Source organism: Manacus vitellinus, unplaced genomic scaffold (assembly GCF_001715985.3).
Source record: "Manacus vitellinus isolate BGI_N305 unplaced genomic scaffold, ASM171598v3 scaffold_61_pilon, whole genome shotgun sequence".
NCBI classification, from domain to species: domain Eukaryota; kingdom Metazoa; phylum Chordata; class Aves; order Passeriformes; family Pipridae; genus Manacus; species Manacus vitellinus.
The window spans coordinates 2,386,408-2,395,095 of record NW_021940696.1 but is presented as its reverse complement, the minus strand read 5'-3'; positions in this window follow the sequence as shown (position 1 = coordinate 2,395,095).

Below are 8,688 nucleotides of genomic sequence, written 5' to 3'. Positions count from 1 at the left end.
CCTTCTCTTGAGGAAATCTTAGTAGTTACTATAACAACCCTGGCCAGATCCCATCTTGTTTAGTTGTGGTAACAAACAGAAAACAAAAAAGCTCGATTTTGCTTTTAAAAAAAAAAAAATAATTAAAAAAAAAAAATCGCAGTCTTCATGAATTTCCTCCTTTCAGCTCCGTGGGGAGAGAGGGGGAACTTTTGCAGGGAAAGGAGTCCTGGCCCAACAGGGTGGCACAAAAAGTTGAACAAAAGTGTTCAACCAAGGCTTGTGTCAAGAAGAAGGTTTTTCACACAGCTCTGAGGTGTTCAGGTAGTTACAGCAAATGAGATGCAAAATTTAGGGAGAAGACATTGTTGCCTCGTATCCCTTCTGGAAAAGTCAAGCACGTTCTTTTAACCAGAACCTCCAGAAAATAAAATAAAAAAAAAAAATAGGAGCAAACTTTACAACGTGCAACAGCTCCAAATGCCAACGAGCTCCACTCCCCGGCTTTCAGCACGATGCAGCATCACTGTGAGAGCTGATAATGTCTAAGATTACACATCTCCACTTTAACAGGAAAAAAAAAGAGGTCTGTCTACAAGGTTGTGCTCCTGTTTCAAATATTTATTGTTGCTTGATTTCTCTGCTGCTGTCCGTGGGATGAAGTGTCACTCGAGATTTTACAGCATCACTTAAAGAAAAAAAAAGAAAAACCACAAACCCCGCAGCCACATTTTTTTTTTCTTAGTGTGTATCATTTCTTTCCTACCCCCTTCCCTAGGAGAAAAAAAAAACTAGAGCACTTCTCGTGGTGGATGATGGGGTCTCAGCTCTCACAATAGGGTGCTAGACAGACCATCTGCGCCCGGAGGATGTTCCTACAAACCTCAGCCCACGAGCAGTGCCAGGGATCCACCGTGAGCAGCCATTCCCGAGCACAGGCTCCACGGCTGGGGCTCCACCACAGCAGCCCAAGCCACGTCCAGCTGGGAAACACCACCCAACAACAACAGGGCTTTGGGTAAAGGCTCAGTTGTTGCTTTGTGAGGAACACAGCTGGAAAACGCTCCGGGTTTGGATTACAGCTCGGCTCGCTGAGAAGTATGGAATGGGCCATCACTGATCCACGAGCTTGGGTTTTATGACTATGGCTGGGCATGATCTCTGGCATAATTTGGATTCAAACCATCCAGCCCCCTGCCAAGTCATTCCCAGTCACAGACTGGGAGTTACCATAGGCCAGGACAGCTGCCTGCAGGCACTGTTGGGAGGGGGAGAGCGCTCAGCTGCATGAACAACCTACACCAGCTGCTGCACAGCCAAAACCCACCACCTGACTCAGCCTGAGGCACAGAACCATAGCACTGTTTAGGTTGGAAAAGCCCTTGAAGAACATCAAGTCCAACTATCCACCCAGCACTGCCAAGGTCATCACTAACCCACGTCCCCAAGTGCCACATCCACACGGCTCTGAAATCCCACCAGGGATGGGGACTCCACCCCTGTCCTGGGCAGCTGTGCCAGGGCGGGACAACCCTTTCCAGGAAGAATTTTTCCCTAATATCCAATCTCAACCTCCCCTGACACAGTTTGAGGCCATTTTCTTCTTGTCCTGCTCCTCATTCTCTGGGAGATCAAATCCCTCCCGTCTCCCCCTCCTGTCAGGGAGTTGTGGAGAGTAAGAAGGTCCCCCCTGAGCCTTCTTTTCTCCAGGCTGCTGTTTAAGAGGAGAAAGAACCAACCCAGAGACGCCAGTAGGAAATTATCCCACATCACATAGAGCTGGTGGCCACCTCCAGGAATCCTTTGTTGACATCCCAAGTCCCTCCCAGCCATCGCTCCGGCACCGTGGCAGGACAGAGGACAACCACGTTGTGTCCCACAGATGTTTGCACACACACACGTGAGTCAGACACCTCCACCCAGCACCTGAGCTCTGGTACTGGTTTTTCATCTTGCCCCCCTCTCCCTCAAGGGCACACAGTTTCTGTCTGGAAGATCTGTGCCTTGTCTCCTCTTGGATCCCGACCGAGGCCTGCACATGGCTCGGAGCTGCCTCCAGAAACCCATATGTGCACATACAGACCATAATCAGAGTCGTCATGCCAGGAGCACGACAACATTCCTGCTACAGAACCAACACCAAAAGAGGCAAGTTCTGCACCGGAGGGTTTTAAGAGGAAATCCACTGATGGGATGGGGCACATTGGGACAATCCGTATCTTGCTCCGCTTGGATTGGGGTTTGGGGGCGGATGATCCGCCGAGCGCAGGAGTTTCACTGGTTTCTCCTTCAGCCCAACTGGCACACGACCCAAACCAAGAGTCTTCTGGCCACCAGCACCTCAAATTCCACGCAGGGTATGGAAATCCAGCTGTGCTGTGCCATCAGCCGCTCCGCGATTCCCGATTTTGTCTCGCTGCTCCAGGGATGACACATACGGCAGACTTGACTCCAGCTGGCCCCATTGTATTGGATCCACAGTGACAGACAACAGGAGCCAGAAACTTTTTGTTCAAGTGGAGCCAGCAGATGTGACACTGAATAAACACAGACAGTCAATCTGCTGAGTAAGAAGGTATCGTTCATATAAATAACATACATCTAATCCTGCTTCCATTTTAAACCCAAATATGGGAATGCAAGATGCTCGGAGCTCTGCAGGCTTAGGCTTTGAACAATGAGATAAAGCAAAAGCAGATAACACACAGCCCCTTCTCAGCTCAGCTTCCTTCTTATTTCGCTTTTCTGCCCGGAATTATTATCAGATCTTTCTCCAGGAAGAGCTTCCCACGGAGCATTAACAGCATGTCCAGGTTAATGTCAGATGGGATAAGTTTGCCTTAGCAAAATATCTGCTTTCTGCCGATGGACCTTAATTACAGAGCAATTAAAAGTATTATTCCAATCATTTTAACCTCACACGTTTCAAAACCAGGCGCTGCACCCACTGAGGGGCCTCTCGTGCTCTCGGCCACGGGACCTGTTGGCCTCTGAAATGACACATTTCCCACCTATGGGAGAAGTTTGCAAATTTGCAGGTGCCAAAAAAGATGATTTCATTAGAGAGCCGGTAATGAGGTGAATTAGCACAGGAGAAAACCTCCCCTTTAGAGGTGGCTGCAATATTGACACAAGGTCGGGGCCTTGTTTCAATTCATCTGCTCTCAGAAAGCAAGAGAAACCCGGTAGGTGAGTTTGATACAGATAATTATTCTACCAGAAGCCACTGAAGATAAAAGCACAGGTACAACATAATCCAGTCCTCAGGGTGCATCCCCCAGGGATTACTCCTTAAGGACCTCTGGAAGACAAGGAAATTTTTAATTGTGTTAAAAATCTGCCTCGCTGAAAAAATAAATGAGTAAGAGAGGAGTGTCACTGAGACTAATTACACTCGATATCACTCGATTCCCCACTCAGAGGGATCACTCCATCCTTCCCCAAAACACAGCCACCAGTAGGATGCGATGATGGAACACCAGCAATTAAAAAAAGGACGTAGAAAAATCAAATATTGTTACATTTTCCACGGGATTAACCTCCACTCTCGTTAGAGACTCATTTACCTATTTTCTTTTTCCCCTGTTTTCTAGCGAGCTCCTCCAAGACAAACAGCAATTTATTTGTTCCCTGAGAACCCTGGGCCTGGAAGATGCAGCCATCTGTCAGCGGGAAGGAGCTCTCCGAGCACGGCTGTGTCTCATCAAACCCTCCCTAGATTTTAATTTGCCACCTCGCTTGTCAAAGGGAACCAAACAGCTTTGAGTCCTATGTGTAGACACACGACTGGTTCCAGAGCACGACATCAGACACACAGAGCAGGGCCAGGACAAGCAAAAAGCAGGATTTTATCCCCCAGGAAGTGCTTCTTGTGACCTCAAGTGTCTGTTTTGCCAAAGGGCTCCTTTGGGAAGGGAACTCGTGTGGACATCATGAAATGTGCTACGAGTCTTCTGAGCTGTCGCTGTCATATAATTCAGACTCCCAAAATAAACAGACAGAGGGTTTTTTTCACCCTTGGAAAGCCACCAAGCCATTCCTGAAGATCTTGAAATTCAGACCTGCCCTTACAGGACCCCGCAGAAGGACACCAAACCTCCCTTGTCTGTTCAGGTTCAGTTTGGAGCCCAAAATTGCTTGGTTTTGACCACTTTCTTCAGGATAAAAATGGGCCACTCAGACTTTGCTCTTTTTCCCTCCCCTGGGTTTCACCTTCTCAGAAGAACCTCCTCAAAAGTTGTCTGGAAAAATGAAGTTACACCAGCTGATCACTCTGAACCCCCAACCTTGCCAACCTCCTCAAAAACTCCATCGAGTTCACCCAGATCCCCCCACTTTAGGGACACACAGGAAGCAGGTTTGGGAATTTTGCCTTTTCCCTGTATCAGTGCCATTGTATAAAACCCAGAGTTTGGTCCTGCACTGTGCACAGCGAGATCTCCAGATTAAAATATATATAAATTAAAAATGTAATAAATTGAAAACAAAATTGACAGATTAAACCACATACTTACACACACCACGTATTAGAGGAGAAGGGAGAAAGGTGAGGGCTGTTATTAGAATATGGAAATTAAATTAAGAGAAATTTGAACTAAGCAGAACTGGATGGATGATCTCCACCCAAAAGAATCCTCCTCCAAAAAAAAGAGGTAAAAAAAACAAGCTGAGACATAACAAAATCCACCAAAAAGATGGGCAAAATCACCCCTTTCTGTCCTACCAGAACCTCTGTCCAGGTGACCTTGACTCGGGAGCACCCAGTCCAGGTTCATCCTCAAACATCCCAGGGAGTATGGGAACGTCTCCCAGGAAAACACACAGCAAACATCAACTCTGCAAAGCTTTCTAGTGCAAAATCACCTGGTCAGAGAGGGGATTTCACCACCAGTGGACACCTTCCACTAGCCCAGGTTGCTCCAACCTGGCCTTGGACACTTCCAGGGATCCAGGGGCAGCCACAGTTCCTCTGGGCAACCTGGGCCAGTGCAGGAAGGAATGAGGGATTTGTTTCCAGGTGGTGTTGCCTGAACTTGTCCACTCTGTGGTCAGACAAGCCCCAGGGCAAGGGATGGAGGATTCCCCACACTGCCAAAAATGCTCCTTCAACTCTCACTGCCTTGCACTGGACACAGAATCATGGGATCATGGAATGGGTTGGGTTGGAAGGGACCTTAAAGTCCACCCAGTCCCACCTCCTGCCATGGGCAGGGACACCTTCCACTAGCCCAGGTTGCTCCAAACCCTGTCCAACCTGGCCTTGGACATCTCCCAGTCCTGTTGAACACTAAACCTCCGCTAAGGTAAGAGCAGCTCCAAGCCTTTCATGTGTAGGGTTGGTTTTATTCTGGCCCAAGTGTTCTCATCCTCTTCAAACAGCAAAAAAATCTCTAAAATCTGCAAAGTGCTCTGCACCCTCAGGTAATCCCATGATTCCTCCCTGGAATTGTGATGTTCTCCCTCTGTCAGGTCACCTCCCAGAGCTGAGCTCCACAGGGAGGTTGGAGGCTTTGGAAAATTCATCTCAGACTTTAGTCTGAAAGTAGAATCTTCAGTTTGATGGTGTAAGAACAGCTGCTTTATTTTCTGATGTTCCCCTGGCTGCACACACAAAGTACTCAAAGTTAACATCATGATACACCTCATCCTTATGTTTTTGGGGAAAAAAAAAGCTGATTTAGAAGAAAAACATTATTTATAGTTGCATTGGGTCTTTTTCCCCCCCTGCCAACACAGTGCAGTTCTCCACTAGCTACATGGAGCAGTTCAGCTCCCTGGGGTTTGAGATTTGCTTGTAGGTATATTTTCATCTTAAAACTACCCCACCTCAAAACAAACAAAAAAAAAAAAAGAAAAGAAAAGAAAAAGGGAAAATAAAAAGGAAAAAGCAGCTGCCCTTCACTGAAAGCAAAATCCCAAGTTTGCTGGCCAACAGGCAGAATCACAAGCAGAAATATTCCTTCTGTGTGTTCCCCATCACTCTCAGTCACTATTTCATGAAAGCAAAGAACTGAAATAATTCTGGACAACATTAAATGGAAAGAAAGGACCAGAAATCCAAACTCCTGCTACAAACAGGTTAATAACTAAGGAAAAACTATGGGAAAAGGTGTTTTTGAGTGCAAAACTTTCACAAACCCACCCAGCTTCACGTCCTCCGTGGAATTAATATTTGCTCTCTCATCTCCTCCCCTGCATTTTTTTTTTTCCATGAAGAGCTGTAGGAATTTTCCTTCTGGGAAGATTAAATCAGTGGCAAGTTTGCCAGAAACCAGTCCAGGGGCTCACCAGTTACTGGAGGGAGATGGGAGGTGTGGATTCACCGATGGATAACACAAAGAGAGTTTCAGTTTGGATTTAACAGTCGGGCAATCAATCAACTGTGAGACACAAATCCACTGGAGACCCGGTTTCATTACTTGTGCTGTTCACAGAAGAAATTGTTTTTAATCTAAAGCTGTCTAATAACCAGCACTTTCCCAAACCCAAGGTGTGTGTATTTTACCTCAGTCACAAAGAGAGTGCGGGGGTCGATGATGTCCAAGAAGTGCCTGAATCTGCCATAAAATGAAGTCTGGAAAAAAAACAGGAAAAGGAAACAAAACATGGTCAGTGAGAAATTGCCTTTCACCTGCCGCAGAGAAAGGTTTTATTTCCTTTGCAGAATTAAGTAGCAACTAAAAATAAATACTATAGAATGTATTTAAAGGGAATTTTTGATTGGAAGCCTGGAAGATAAAAAGTGAGGACTTGAACCCTGATAATGGGACACCAATCCAGATGCTTTAATAAAGGGATACCAGCAAGCTGCTAAAATATCCTTTACTTTTTCCCCCAGAAGTGAAATATTGCCTGTGGGACTACTGGGAAATGCTGAAGCCACAAAAATCCAACATGCAGCTCCAGACCTCTCACACTGAGCAACATTCCCGAGGGAATTCCCATCTTCATTCCTGCCAACATCCACCTCACAGGACCAGCAGCACCACAGGGTCATGGATTTTGGGGATAGACTACCATGAAGTGAGAGGTTGTGGATTCAGCATCCCTGGAAGTGTCCCAGGGCATGCTGGACAGGGCTTGGAGCAACCTGGGCTAGTGGAAGGTGTCCCTGCCCATGGCAGGGGGTGGAACTGAGTAATTTTCAAAATCCCTTCCAACTCAAACCATTTTAGGATTCTCTGGATCCCTTTCTGGTCCTTCAAACACTTGCTGCTCCCAGCAAGAGCATCTTCCCACAGCGTCATCCCTACACAAACACATCCAGCTTGGATTTTTCCAAATGTGCACTCTAAGAACAAGGCCAGGGCTTTGTGCAACCTGGCCTTGAACACTTCCAGAACCAGGAGGAGAGTCTGAAAGAAGGGAGGAGAGATCTGTGAAACAGGAGGGGAAGATCACGGGCAGCTCCAAAGGAAAGGAGAAAAGGAGACTCAGTATTTAGAAAATAAAAATGTAATTTATGCAAACTCAAAAGCACCAGACCATGAAATGCTGATATATTAAGAGCACTCAGGATACATTTACACCATCACTCCAACATCAGTCTGGATTCTTTGATCTGGAGGCAGGTGAGTGCCAGACCCTCCTCCGGACACCGGCAAGGCCAAGCGGACACAGGACACTCTGCTCCAGTGGCCCCTCTCTGTCCTGTGGCTTCTCCCCAGCAAAATTCCCAGCACACCATGGATTTGGAAAGGACCACAGCCAGGGAGATCCCGGATTTCCACATCCCCTCAAACCCCAGGACCCCTCTGTCCGGGTGTTCTCCAGCCACGTGCCGGCAAATCTCCTGCTGCGTTTTTAACGCAGGGATGTGCTATAAATAAAGGACTGGAGTGTGGATACAGCACTGAGAACAGCATTTAATCACTGCCTGGCAGCGCCCTCTGAAACGTGCTGCTTCTCCTCTGCTCCATCCATCAAGCACAGAGAAGCACCAGGCATTCTGCCTCCTTATTCCAGCAGAAATCCCTCTCCAAGGGCCGTTCCCAGCCTTGAGCAGCAAACCCCGTCCTCATAAACACCTCACATCACCCCTGCTCACAAAACTCTCTCTCTCTCTGTTATTTTATCATGTTCTGCTCTTAAAAAAAAAAAGAACCAAAAACCACAATTAAACCAAATCGCTGCACACAACTTTGGGGAGGGAGGGAAAGAAAAAAAAGCACAGCGGTTTTTAATTAGCATGGATTTAATTAACACTAATTCTGGTACTTTCTAGCGTTCCTGAGCTTGACATTTTGCTGCCTTGCTTTTGATTTTGAGGGTGAAGCTCCCTGCAGATGCCACTGTCCTTCCCATCCTTCCCCTCGCCGCTGCCCGGCGCTTCCCAGTGGTGCAGGGAGGGATGTGACTAATCCCTGACTCACCGGGCCCCTCCTGACAGTTCTCCCTGATCCTCATCTCCCACATTCCATCGGCCCTCTCCCACTGCCCGTCCCTCAGCACTCGCTCCATGCCAAGCAGACACCAGGAGGATCCAGAGCAGTTGGAATTACGTGGTTTAAACCAGAACAGAATGGGAGAGGGGGGGGGGTGTTTAAATTTAAGTGGTCTCGACTTCTCCACTGCTTTTACCTCTGTGACATTCATCTCACGGGGAGAAAAACAACACTGAGTAGAATTAAACGGAGCATCAATATTTTACACCCACTTAACCAAGGTGTAAATGTCAGGGAAGAAGGAAGTCCAAACCATAAGTCCAAA